General features: G+C 44.8%; 1 long non-coding RNA gene across 2 annotated transcripts; it reads left to right on the forward strand.

Moving 5' to 3' along the window:
- Positions 1–22: 22 nt before the first annotated feature.
- On the forward strand, positions 23–12,807 carry LOC141581544 (uncharacterized). Of its 2 annotated transcripts, none has more exons than XR_012514245.1 (3): positions 23–1,613; positions 2,979–7,050; positions 9,067–12,807. It is a non-coding gene; the product is annotated as an uncharacterized LOC141581544 (long non-coding RNA). The 2 variants fall into 2 exon arrangements; XR_012514243.1 differs by having other exon boundaries at positions 2,979–5,596; positions 6,881–12,807.
- Positions 12,808–13,060: the final 253 nt, after the last annotated feature.

A 13,060-nucleotide genomic window follows, 5' to 3' on the forward strand; every position in this document is an offset into this window, starting at 1 on the left:
AAACTCTAGGCGCCCGCCGGAGTGGAAGGACCCAGAGTCCGGGACTGGAAAGTGCGTGATTTACAACGAGAGGGACAGGCGCTGTCCCGGAGCCCGTCCCGGGCCGGGGAGCAGGAGACGGAGGACTACAGTTCCCGGCGCGCCGCGGGGCGGGCGGAGATCGTGCGCTTTCTCGGGCCGCGCCTCGTGCGCCGGTTGCACGGCCCTGGTCTGGGGTGGCGGCTCCCCTGCCCCTGTGACGGTCCTCCTGTCTTCCGACCTCTCGCTCCTCGGTCGTCTGTCCCCGCCGCTCGCCGCGACAGCCCCTGATTCCCGAGCGACGGGTTCCCACGCCCAGCTGTGGGCACCGAGCCCCGAGCCTGGTGGAATCCGTGGCCACCCTGCCCGCCCGTTTGCCTATTATCCTGCCACCTCCGAATCCTGTTTTTGGTATCCCTTGGAAGAGGGTGAAAATGGAAAGAAAAAGAAAAAAAAAAACGACGTCTAGCCGTAGTTAGTGGGTAAATTCAGGTCTCGTTTGAACCTAGGTGTTTATATCCGGTCACCGCATCTACCACCACCAGAATCGTCTTTTTAGCAATCATAGCTTGTCCCCCATCAATACCTTGTTCAGAAGCCTCTCGCAGCCTCCATCGTCTGGTTAAAAAGTCCAAATTAAAGAGAAAGAGCGCTTGTGTTAATGTCTAGACCTTACTAGCCATTTCCTAGCTCCTCCGTATGGAAACTGCAACTGAAAACACACCTTCCAAAAAAAAAAAAAAAAAAAAAATTTAGTCAGCTTTTTTCTCTGGGTTTTCTTCTCCAAATTTCGCACCCCTGCCTCTCTTACACACTCTGGATACCACCTGCTGTGGAGTGGAGGAAGCGCCATCCAGCAACAGCTGGGTGTCCTGCCGTGGACACTCAAGCAAGACAGGCGTGTACAAACCAGGACGTGGCCTTGATCGAAGTCCCAGCTTTCCGCAGACAGGTAGGCAGAAAAGAGAAAGGTTCAAAGAGAAAAGGGAAGTGAGCAGATCCACAGAGGGATGCGGCCACACAGTGGAAGACAGACATTGTGACCCACTGGGGAAAGGGGCAGCGGGTATTAGAGAGAGAGAGAGAGAGAGAGAGAGACCTCTGGGGATCACGATCATTCCGGTGCTAGCCTCTGACTCCAGACAAATTTATCTTCACCATAACTTTCCTTTTATTTAAAATGACTTAAATGAGTGTTTTGCCAAAACACATTACTGGAGAAGACACCAGCTCTCTCCCTCTACACCATCGTACCCGCAGGTACGATGCACTTTTATCTTTAGGGCAACTTGGACTTCTCCCTGCTGCCTCCCTGCCTGTGCATCCTTGCGATTGTTTTTCCCTCGCCTGAAACTCACTTCCTTCCAGCTCTAGCTGTGGAAATCCTACCTGCTTTCCCAGGTTCCGTGGTTTACCTCCGCCACCCCAAGGTTGCACCTTTTTTGCCCCTTAGCACTGAGTAATTTTTAATAACCACATTTTGAATTGGATGATAGTGACTTTTATATCTTAGAGATGAGTCTTCCCTTTAACTACTGCACCGTACATGTTAAATGAAGGTAAAAAGAAGTCACATTTGCTGCAAATAATTGAAGGTAAGAAACAATAAATATTTCCCTTCAAAAATATTAATCAAATTACATTTTCTACTTTTCTCAAAGCTAGTTCTCAAAACTTTTCATGAAAACAAGTCTTGTTCATGAAAGGCAAGGATAGGTAAACTCTGAGGAGCCACGTGGTAAATATTTTAGGCTTTGTAGGTCACACAGGTCTGTGCCACATGTCATTTTTAGCGTGCAGGCTGTACAAAAACAGGTGTGACTGTTGGTCATAATGAGAATGTATGTAGGCGACTAATTAAGGAATGGTCAAAATTACATTTTTTCTCTTTCTCACATGACGGTCCACACATGTTCTTTCCTCAGGATGGAAACAAACAAGCAAACATCTGTACTGCAGCAATTGGTGACCTGTGGCTTTGGAATCACACATCTGTCTTTAAATTCTTAAGCGAATGACATATGTGTGCTGGTGTTTCCTTAACAGAGGACCAGCTGTAATTTAAGTAAAACGTGGCAAGGATTGGACCCACTTGATAGGATTTACTAGACAGAGAGTCGTTTTTAATAATTTATTGATGGTGATATCCATTTTGGAAAATAGATAAATATATCTTCAGCTTACTCATAGGAAAAAGCTGGTTTGCTTTTTCTTTACAAGCATTTTTTCTTGTCAAATTTTCAAGATAAAGTTTCTGTTTTTCTGCCAGAGAAACCCTAAGACCCAGAGGAATGTCTGCATTCCAGACTCTGGTCTTGGGATTCCCCGTGCCTGTCGAATCCAGCCAGCTGTTCAGAGGATCCAACTAAAAAAGTCCCAGTTCTCGCCCCACACGCTCATTACCTCTCAGATGCTTGGTAACTGCTTAAAATGAAAGCTCTGGAATTAGCATCATTGAGCAGTAACTGTTGATTTGGTTTATTAGCATATACATCCACTGAAATGGCTAATAGATGTGGTCTAGAAACCAAGGAGAACTCAAAATGGAAAGCTCTCTGCTCTTTGGAAGTTCAAGGCTATGTGTTTATTTGATGCATTTAACCGTAAGAAAAATGAACTATATGTTCATTTTTTTCTTTTAAAAGCTGGAGAGATGTTTGATGGAATTCTTTGTGACAGTGTATTATTCAATGATATTAACTGATTATTAGATATTAATTTCCAGGCCTGTGAATGTAATGCTGTGATATGCCCACAAGATGTCTGTCTTCCCCTATGTGTTTTCCACATACATAGAATTTCCAGTGGTATCAGGACATAACCGAACCCTCTAGCAGAGGGGAAAGGCCATTCTCTGGGGTATCCTGGGATGGAAGGCATCTTGTGTGAACCACCTAGCTGTCCGCCCAGGCACATTCCGCCATGCTGAGTCCTAAGCTGTGTTCGCTTGTTTTTCTCAGGTTGCAGTGGTGGGCTTTCAACTTGTCGCCAGATACCAGCAATTTGCTCACAGCCTCAGCGCTTACCCTCAAAGCGATTTGAAGCCAGAGGGTAAACATGTTGCTTCTTCCTGAAACACTGATTTTACTTAGAAACCAGACCAAAAAAAAAATTAGTTTTAAGACAATCAGTTTGAAATAGAATACAAAACTAATATGATTGTTAAAGCAAAATTTTCTTCAACCTGAGGAAGCTGATCGAGAAATGAAAACATGGGTAAAGCAGCGTTTGAAAGGACATTCCTGACTTCGACGCTACAGTCGCCCTCTGTAAAGGAGGACGAGCCCCCTCTGTCCTGTGGGTTTGTGAATGCCTGGCAGCTGTAACAGTTCAGATTTGTGAACACCTGGCAGCTGTAACAGTTGGTCACATGAGAAGCTTCCTGTTGCTTCCAAGACTGGAGGAGGAAGAAGGCAGGTGTGCAGAGGTGGCATGTGTTGAGGAGGGGATTCTCTTAGACAGGCGGCAAGGGCATGTCCCACCTACCTCTGAGGAGCAATAGGAAAGGGAGGGACATATTTCCCCTTCACCTGAGGCCAGTGAGGTGTCTTCTTGGTTTCTAGACTACATCTATTAGCCATTTCAGTGGACATATATGTTAATAAATCAAGTTACCTCTCAATGATGCTATATTCCAGAGGTTTTGTTGAAAGCAGTGCCCCATGAAGTGAAGTACTCAGAGTCAGACACTACATGCCCTAGAGTGGTTCCAGGGGAACCATGGGACAGCTCCAGGAGATGGGTTGGAGGTGACTGAGCCTCATGCTCACTAGCACTGGGAGGAAGCAGGGTCTCTGCACACTGGATATGGTGGGCATCTCAGTGGGAGCTGGGAGGAAAGCAGGGCTGAAGTCGAGTGGAAGTGAGCAGCCAGGAATACCACTTTGTTCTTCCATCCCCCATCCAAAGAACTGTAGCTGGATGTCCGCAGTTGCTTTGAACTGTATCTGCACAGCACCAGTGGCAGACAGCGGCAGCCGCTCGCCAGTACTTGGTTCCATTTTGTCTAGGCATCCAAGGATTTCCCAGCCGCCCAGAACCTGACACGTGATTACGTTCTACCAGCCAAACGTCAGCAGAAGGGGCCTGGCCCCTAGGGCCTTCCCATGCTGTTTGTCACTCCCTGCTGACTGGAAGAGGGATGAATCCCAGGATGCTGAGCTGCTGGCGGTTAAGCTACTGTCTCTCAACCCCACACCTTCCCTTTTATACTCCGCCTTGTGATGTGGGAACTGGGAGCCACGAGCCGCCTCTGCTGTCGGAGTCCTATTTAGCTGTGCCAACAGATGCACCCAAGACGACCAGAAGATGAGAAGTAGCAGAGGGGGCTGCACCTCCCACTCTGTCCCGTCTGACTCCTGGTCCGGGCAGCATCCTGCTTTTGCTTTTCCACCCTGGCCGGGGCAGTTTACGAGCAGAGCAGCATACGAATCTGGTCTGCAGTTTCTCTGACACACGCAGAGCACCTCAGAGACACCAGCAAAGTTAGGTTCCCGGCTCCACAGGACCCTGGCTCCGAGAGCAGCGACCCCAGCATCAGCCCAGAAGGTCCCTCCTCACGCGTCTGCGTGTGAGCTGTGGGCGGCAGCTCCTCCACTGCCCAAGGGTGTCAGCTGCCCCACTCCTGTCCACTCCCACACCCCTGCCAGCCTGTCCGGGTTCAGCCAGCCATAGTCGGCGTGTGTGCAACTCCCAGCACCTCTCATTGTGTGCCTCATCCTCTCGAGTCCTTGTGCCCTGACATCTGTCCCAGGGGGCAGAACCCACTCACTGCCATGTCCCCAATGCCCAGACTATGTCTTCTACACATCTGTTAACAGGAAATGATTACTGAATCAGTGAGCTAAGCAAATGAATAAATGAATGTGTTAAACAGCTGATATCTGGATAAAAGTATAACCCAGCTAAGCCACAAAGGTTCAGGCACTTCCGATTCTAGTAACCGAGAGTTAGGAGGAAAATTTGCCTGCTCAGTTGAAGCCATAAAAGAAAACTGCAGAAGCCTTAGCAAACCTAGTGATCAAATATCCCTGGGAAAATTACTGCTTTAAATCTGGGCTAACACAACATTACCTCGTCTCTAATTAGCTGGGTGTGGTGGTGTGTGTCTGCGGTCCCAACTACTCAGGAGGCTGAGGCAAGAGGATCACTAGAGTCTGGGAAGTTGAGGCTGCAGGAAGCTGTGATTGCACCACTGAACTGCAGCCTGAGAAACAGAGCAAGATGCTGTCTCATGTCTATATATGTGTAGTTTATAACTGGATATTTATTTAAAGAGCCGTCTGTGAATATCATATAAAAAGCAAAACGCTTGACCCTACGAGAGTAGCTATTTTAAAGAAGTGAGCAAAAATGCTTGCTCAGCACTCATTTAGTTAGTTCCCCAGCTGAAGATTAGTTGTTCAGATTAAGTAGCTGTCACTTAAAACTTGGGATACTTAAACTTAAGTAATGGAAATGAAATCAAATTGGAGAAAAATAATTAGAAAGCGACAAACTTCTCTCCAGTGTTACTGAAGTTGCAAACAAATGACACGTGATAAATCACAGTCAAGGAAACTGATTGCATTAAACTAAGGTTATTATCTCTGTTCTTAAACATGTCAATGTGGAAGACAGAGGTGGTTGGCAACCGCATCCTTAATCTTCCTTCTCGTGGGTCTTTTGTGGATTGGAGGGTCTAGACAGCTAACCCTACATGTTCATAGCTAGAGTTTTGGATGTGAGTTAGAGCCTGACAATTAGATGTACTCACAAAAGCTGTGGGAGGAAGAAGCAAGGGCAAGACCCAGCTCTGCTGCTCTGGCTGTATAGGAGAGCTTGCCTTGCCACTCCCATAGTGGTCATCTTGCAGGCATCAAGACCCTTCGCAGCAGTGATGGCTGGTGCTTTCTTGTTTCGGGGAGAAAGGACTTCCAGGCACCAGGTGCAGGCTCTGCTCCTGACCCCATGCCTTCCTCACTCAGCAGAAGTAGCAGCCTCCGGCCTGCATGGGCCTGCAGTGTTCCGGGGTCCTTTCTGAAGGCCAAGTCTGGAGCTAGTTTTCCAACCCAAGTCCTCTCTACTTAAAATGGTTAGGGTGGGCTTAAAAATTGATACATTGTAGAAAAGTTTAACCAAGCAAATTAACATATCCATCACCTCCCTAACTTACATTTTGTGTGTGTAGAGAGAGAATGTTACAAATGTATTCTTTTAGCAGTTTTGCAATACGCAATAAGTTACCATTAACTGTGGTCAACATGCAGCGCAATAGATCACCAAAACTTACTCCTCCAGTGGAACTGAAACTTTGTATCTTGTTTAAAACATTTGTATAAATTTAGGGGTATAGGAGCAAATTTGTTACATGGATATATTGTGTAGTGGTGACCCAGGCTGGGCTTTTACTCTAAGCATTACTGGAGTAAATGTACATTATACTCATCAAGTAATTTCTGATCCTCACCCCTCCCACCATCCCACCGTTCCTAGTCTCCATGTCTGTGGCTCCACTCTCTATGCCCATGTGTACACGTTGTTTAGCTCCCAACATCTCGCATTCCCCCATCCCTCCAGCCCCCACTCTGGTGGCTACCTCTCTACTTTGTTTCTATGAGATCAACTTAAGATTCCACATATAAGTGAGATCATACAGTAATTATCTTTTTGTGCCCATTTTTCTTTCTTTCAATTTAATGCTTGCTAATATGGAATTTAGTGGCAAAAGTAGTTGTATGCCACAGTCCCTAGGAGCAAGACCCTAGAACTGCGTGTCAGCCTTGGTTGGATTTGAGGGCAATAAGGACCTAATTACCACTAGTAAATGAGAAATTGGACTTTTGACTCACTAGGAAACAGCTGCTTAAATTATCTCCCGCAGTCCCTGGGAATACAAAGCCTGTTAACAGCAGACGGAGGACCCAGTGACTACAGCAACATCATAGTGAACATGAGGACTCTGAGGAGAGTGGGGAGCTGGCTGCTTGTGACCAAACTGAAGGGTTCAAAGAAAGAAAATGTCAGCCGGAGAGTTTACATACTTAGTTCAAGGTATGTCCGATGACAAATCTCTGAGTCCTAAACTAATGCTTATCTCTTGTAGCCGCAGGCCTGATGTAGCCAGAAGTCCCAAATGGAGGCCAGTCATACACATGGCTGAATTGCAGTGTAAGTTGATTCAGAACTTCACCAGGTCTTCTTTAGCAAATACAGGAAATTGGTTAAGAGTGAGAATAACAGGCAAGGAATGAGGGCTTCAGAGCTTCTCTTTCTAACAGAGGCCCCTCCTTAGATGAGGCCAATCCTGCCATCACCTGACACCGCTTTAAGAAAGGGCAGTTCTTTTCATGCCAATTTCTACCTCTCCCATTACCTCTGCACCTATATAGTTACACTGGAATCCTTACCTTAGAGGCACAGTATAGAATCTGACTCAGGAAGAGAAGCATTACTCATCAAAGCTATTATAATTTGAAGAGTTACAAATTGGTTTATATTTAATTACATGATTTTCATTTATTCATACTGAATTACAGAAGAAGCTGGTAATATGTCTTGGAATATATTACAAAGATGTTAAGCCAGGGTAAAAGGAACATTAGTTTGGGCAAAACGTATCAGATACTCGGGACTCTCACTTTTGCTAGATACCAGCATCCCTACTCTCTACCACAATTTAGCCCTAGGGAACTTGATTATCTTGCCATGCTACAGGGCACGCTGTTGGTTCAAGTTCTTGATGACCTCATACTTACTGAACTTGGCAAGCCAGAAATATCCTGTCAATCACATGTAATATGGAGCAGGGGAGATAAGTCCAGCGAAAATGTGCAAAGGCCCCCACACCTGTGAAGCTTCTGCTAGTCCAGATTTAACCCAATGGTGGAGAGTGAAAGACAACTGTTGTTATTTGACACCCTATAACTAAAAAGTCAGCATTAAACTTTCATTCCATCTGATATCAAAATGAAGCTCAATGCTCCTTTTTTATTTGGTCAGGCTTTTTTATTATTATTATTTGATTTTGGAGGGAGAGTATACTTTCTTTGGGTATGGTGCTTTGACCCACTTGTTGAGTACCTTGAAAATACAGCTTTAAGGAGAGCTTGAAGCAAGACAGGGCAAAGAGATCTGCTATCTGGTATCCTAGCTGATGAATGAGGAAGGACCAGATGCAAGCCACTTGCAGTGGTTTCCTAGTCCATTCTTGCACTGCTATGAAGAACAACCTGAGCCTGGATAACTTATAATTGACTCATGGTTCTACAGGCTGTACAGGAAGCATGGCTAGGGAGGCCTCAGGAGACTTAAAATCATGGCAAAAGGCAGAGGGGAAGCAGGCACACTTTACGTGGCTAGAGCAGGAGTGAAAGAGAAGGAGAAGGCGCTGCACACTCTTAAACAACCAGCTCTTGTGAGAACTCACTCTCAGGAGAACAGCAAGGGGGTAATCCGCCCCGGCGATCCAGTCACCTGCCACCAGGCCCCTCCTCCAACACTGGAAATTACCATTTGACATGAGATTTGGCCGGGGGACACAAATCCAAACCATATCACCTAGTAACACTTTTTTGGAAAATAACTACAACATTGTTTTTTTGTTTGTTTTGTTTTGTTTTGTTTTGTTTTGTTTTTCTGAAATGGTTCTTTGTTGTTCCTGGGCCCTGGTAGAGACCAGATGCCTAACTATGGGACATCAAATAATCATAAGATCTAAATCATGAGTCACACAGTTTGACTTTTATAGCAGCACTGGGTGAAATGAAAGTGGCATATGTGAGGCTGAGCATAAGCGTGATCCAGAAACTCATCTCTCAGCATCCCCACCAATGTCGCACACAGGTGTCTCTCTTAAAGCCAGCCCTCCACTGTGGCCTCCCTTGATTGTCTGAGGAAAGCAAATGTGGATGCTAACTTACAGAAGGTTCTGCATGGTATGCTGTTAACAGCTCATGGTAGATTTCTGCAGCTCTTCCCAGGTTTGCTCCAACAGAAGAGTAGTAAAGGGAATTTCTCCCAAGGGAAGAAATCAAGCAGAATGTGTCATGTCTCATTTTTTCTTGGAAGGAAACATGTCCACAGGTACAGCTCTTAACTGATTCACAGAAAGTCGATGGCAGGTTGGATACTTGAGGACCTGAAAGAAATAAGCCTGGATAATGGTGACAAAGAGGTCTGCAGAAGATGTATGAGACAGAGTCTGAGATATTTGTGTTCTTTATGAATCTTCACCAAAGGGCATCAATTTCAGGTAAGTGTTTCAGGAACCAAGGGGTGGAGATGACCAGCCTGGGAATGTCAGCCAGCCTTTTCTTATGCCATCTGTGTGTTTCCCAATGAGCTGAGGAATAAGACGGCCCTGGTGTCAGGGTTGAAGATTAAAGATGAGTTCAGCAACATGGGCTTTCCCTCATTAAGGCTGCCTTGGCTCATCCCTGCTGTATGCACCTCCTGCTACGAGTGGATGATGTTGACTGTCATATATGAAGTCATTCTGCTGGGGGCAGACAGACATGCAGGGGAAGGTTCATTGCATAAGACCCATTTTATTGTGAAAAAAAAAAATCCCAACAGTTATTTGTCCTCTCTGGAATAGACATTTTGGGTATGAAATGCTTTTGCCAATACTACCATCAAAAAGAATGCATTAATACGATTATGGTATCACATAAACTTTGTTTCTGACCATTTAATAACTCATTTTATAGCAAGAGGAGTGAAGCAATGGCCTTATTCCTGTGGCATTCTGCAGTCTTCCTACCTAACACACATGTTTAAGCCAGCCTTAAACAATGGGAGAGTGACCTCTTGCATACACAGATAACATCTGTCAGTGGCATCACTTGAGACGGGGTGATGTCCTATAGAAAGCAGTATGCACTTTGAAAGGATGACAAGGTATGAGGCTGTTTTCCCAATGGCCAAAATGTGTGGGCCCCAGACTCCTGGAATTGAGAATACACAACTCCTTTTTTTGTTTTGTTTTGTTTTTTGTTTTTTGAGACAGAGTTTCACTCTTGTTGCCTAGACTGGAGTGCAATTACACGATCTGAACTCACTGCAACCTCTGCCTCCCTAGTTCAAGCAGTTCTCCTGCCCCAGCCTCCCGAGTAGCTGGGATTACAGACATGTGCCACCACACCCAGCTAATTCTGTATTTTTAGTAGAGACAGAGTTTCTCCATGTTGGTCAGGCTGGTCGTGAACTCTCAACTTCAGGTGATCCGCCTGCCTCAGCCTCCCCAAGTGCTGGGATTACAGGTGTGAGCCACCGCAGCCCGCCTCCCTTTGTTATTACGCTTGATAAGCCACTCACAAATGTTGAGTTCCTGTTCCTCTAACTTTGTACTTTCCCTGATTAAAGGCATCAGTTCCCAGAATGCAGAACCCCAGGTTATCATCAGCGACGTCAGTACCGCCAAACCCGTGGCAAAAGTTAACGCAAGACAGTAACGATCCAATGTAAACAGGACCCAGAGGGGTCAAACCCGTGAAGAATGAAGATTTTATTTGCCAGGAAAATAGCCGAAGTGTTTTTCTGAACAGACAAAAAGAAGTTTATTGTAAATAATTATCATTATGATCACTTATAGCAATAAGCTTTTTGATGACTGGTCGAAAGGAAGACTCTAGTGACTAAAATGTCTTTCTCGTTCCAGGAAAGTTGTATTAGCCAAGCTCCTTTTCTGTTTTTCCCTTTTCTCACTCAGTTCGATAGAGGTGTTGGCAGCGATTGATACCGTGATGCAGTCTTTTGTTTGCAGAGGTTATGTTCACGACTACCAAGGACATCTCCAGTGATGAAGGTGCAGATGGACAAGACCATGGATAGCTCTTCTTTTGCAGAGAAGATGGGCTGCTTTTCATTTGTATGGCGAATGAACCCATTGTGTCGGGCAGGATCATTTGTTTTCATTCCGTACGGCAGCCGTTTCAGCATGGAGTGGTGTGGAGATGCTGAGTTGCCTAAATAGGTTTCTGTGGCACTTTCGGTGGATGACACTCCATTCTAACTTATTCCTTAAACACAAGTTTTCAGAAAGGCCTTCCAGAGTTATGCGTGGAGCCAGGGGCACAGATCACTTCTCCAGCTTTGAACGCATTTGATTCTCTGCATTAAATCCCTGTATGTATGATAGCTGGTGATTCCTGCTCCTTGCTTGTTAGCCTGAGTATGGCTTGGATACTTTCTTCCACTGCTTTAGAAGAAGACACAAAACTACATATGAACGCTTGATTTTTCCCAAGCTGGTTTCTTAGCTTATCTTCCTCCTTTCTAACAATGATGGCCCATTCTCTCTGTCAACTCTCTGCTCACTGTTTTCTCCATGCCTTCTCTAAATTCTTCTTTCTTATCCACACGGCCTCACTCGTAGCGCAGGCAGGCTCCATTACCACACAGGTATACCCCGTATCACCTCCTGATCTACGATGTGGCTTCACTCATCTCATTCCACCATCTTTTAGAGCTTTGATACGTTCATTTTCTTTTTAAAAAGGAACAAAAGAACTGGACACAGACACTCACGTCTGTAATCCCAGTGCTTTGGGAAGCTAAGGCAGGAAGATTGTCTGATGCCAGGAGTTTGAGACCAGCCAGGACAATATAGTGAGACCTCATCTTTACAAAAAAAATCAACTGGGCATGGTGGCACACACCTCTAATCCCAGCTACTTGGGAAACTGAGGCAGGAGGATCGCTTGAGCCCGGAAGTTTGAAGCTGCAGTGAACTATGATCGTGCCATTGTATTCCTGCTTGGGCAACAGAGTAAAACCCTGTCTCAAGAAAAGCAAAACAACAAAATAAAAATAAGCATGTTATTTTCTTATTTTGAAAAGCCAGTCACTATGGTAACCTACAAGACACAGCCCCCAACACCACAGTATGGGGTTGATATCCTCCCTCTCTGCTTCCCACATGTCTTTGAAGTTTCATTACTGATTGCTACGTTACACCAACTCTCAGTCCCCTGGTCATACAGTGGATTATCCCAGCTGTGTCCTCATTTTAAACATCTCTCTCATGGAGAGTGCTGGCCAAATCCTGCTACCTTTGACTTCATCTGGCCAAATCCTGCCACCTTTGACTTCCTCCCCAAAGCCCACATTTCCCACAATTTGTCCCTAATTTACCTAGCTCAGAATAATCACTTTGTCCTGTGAACTCCTACAGGATTTAGGAAAGAACTGGGTCATGCAATCCGTCTCACGCTGCTTTGTGCTATCTCTTGGATGTTTTTCTTTGTTTTTATGGTTTTTTTGGTTTGTTATCTCTTCAGCTGTTCTACATGCTTTAATGTGTAGGTCATAAATCCTGAGAACCACAGATTATCAGTGTGTCATCCACAATGCATATTATAAATTGATATATAAAGCAGGGTTTAATCCATGATTATTCAACTGAAATGGACATTTGGGAATCATGGATGGGGAAACAGCTCATGCAATCAGCCCTGGAGGGTGATGGTAAATACTGTGTGTTCTAGTATCAGCTCATTTATGTGTGTCTTCTGTGCATAAAATGTTTTTTTTTTTTCACTTGTATATGAGATTTCCTGCTCCCTAAATGGGGGTAAGTCTGTTGACTCATTGATGAGGAATCCTGTGAAGTGCAGCCTTGTTTGTAAAGCATCTCTTTTCTCTGATAAACAGCAACATGAAGAGAACAGTGTAACTTTGCTCATGAAGTATGTTTAAGTCACGGATCTAAAATTTGAGAGAAGCAAAGGAAATCCAATAAATTTTAAACTTGACAAAGGTGACCTCTTGTTCTTGAACCAAGCGGTACTAATTTAGAAAAGAAGAAAAAGAAATCCTTGTTTCTGCCAGAGTTTATGTTTTCAATTCACTTATCCAAAGTCTTTGCTATTTCTTTTTAAGGGGAACTCCTATATCCCACTAGGTTGATGAAAGTCCCATATGTTATAGGAATAAAGTACATGATTTCCTCATCTAAACATCTTCCCAGAAAACTGAGAGTTCATGTTAGAAATCAACACATTCCTACTCGATTCTAATTTATTAAACAAGCTAAACATCTGCTCCAGGCCAGGCACTGCTC

Source organism: Saimiri boliviensis, chromosome 1 (assembly GCF_048565385.1).
Source record: "Saimiri boliviensis isolate mSaiBol1 chromosome 1, mSaiBol1.pri, whole genome shotgun sequence".
Lineage (NCBI taxonomy): Eukaryota > Metazoa > Chordata > Mammalia > Primates > Cebidae > Saimiri > Saimiri boliviensis.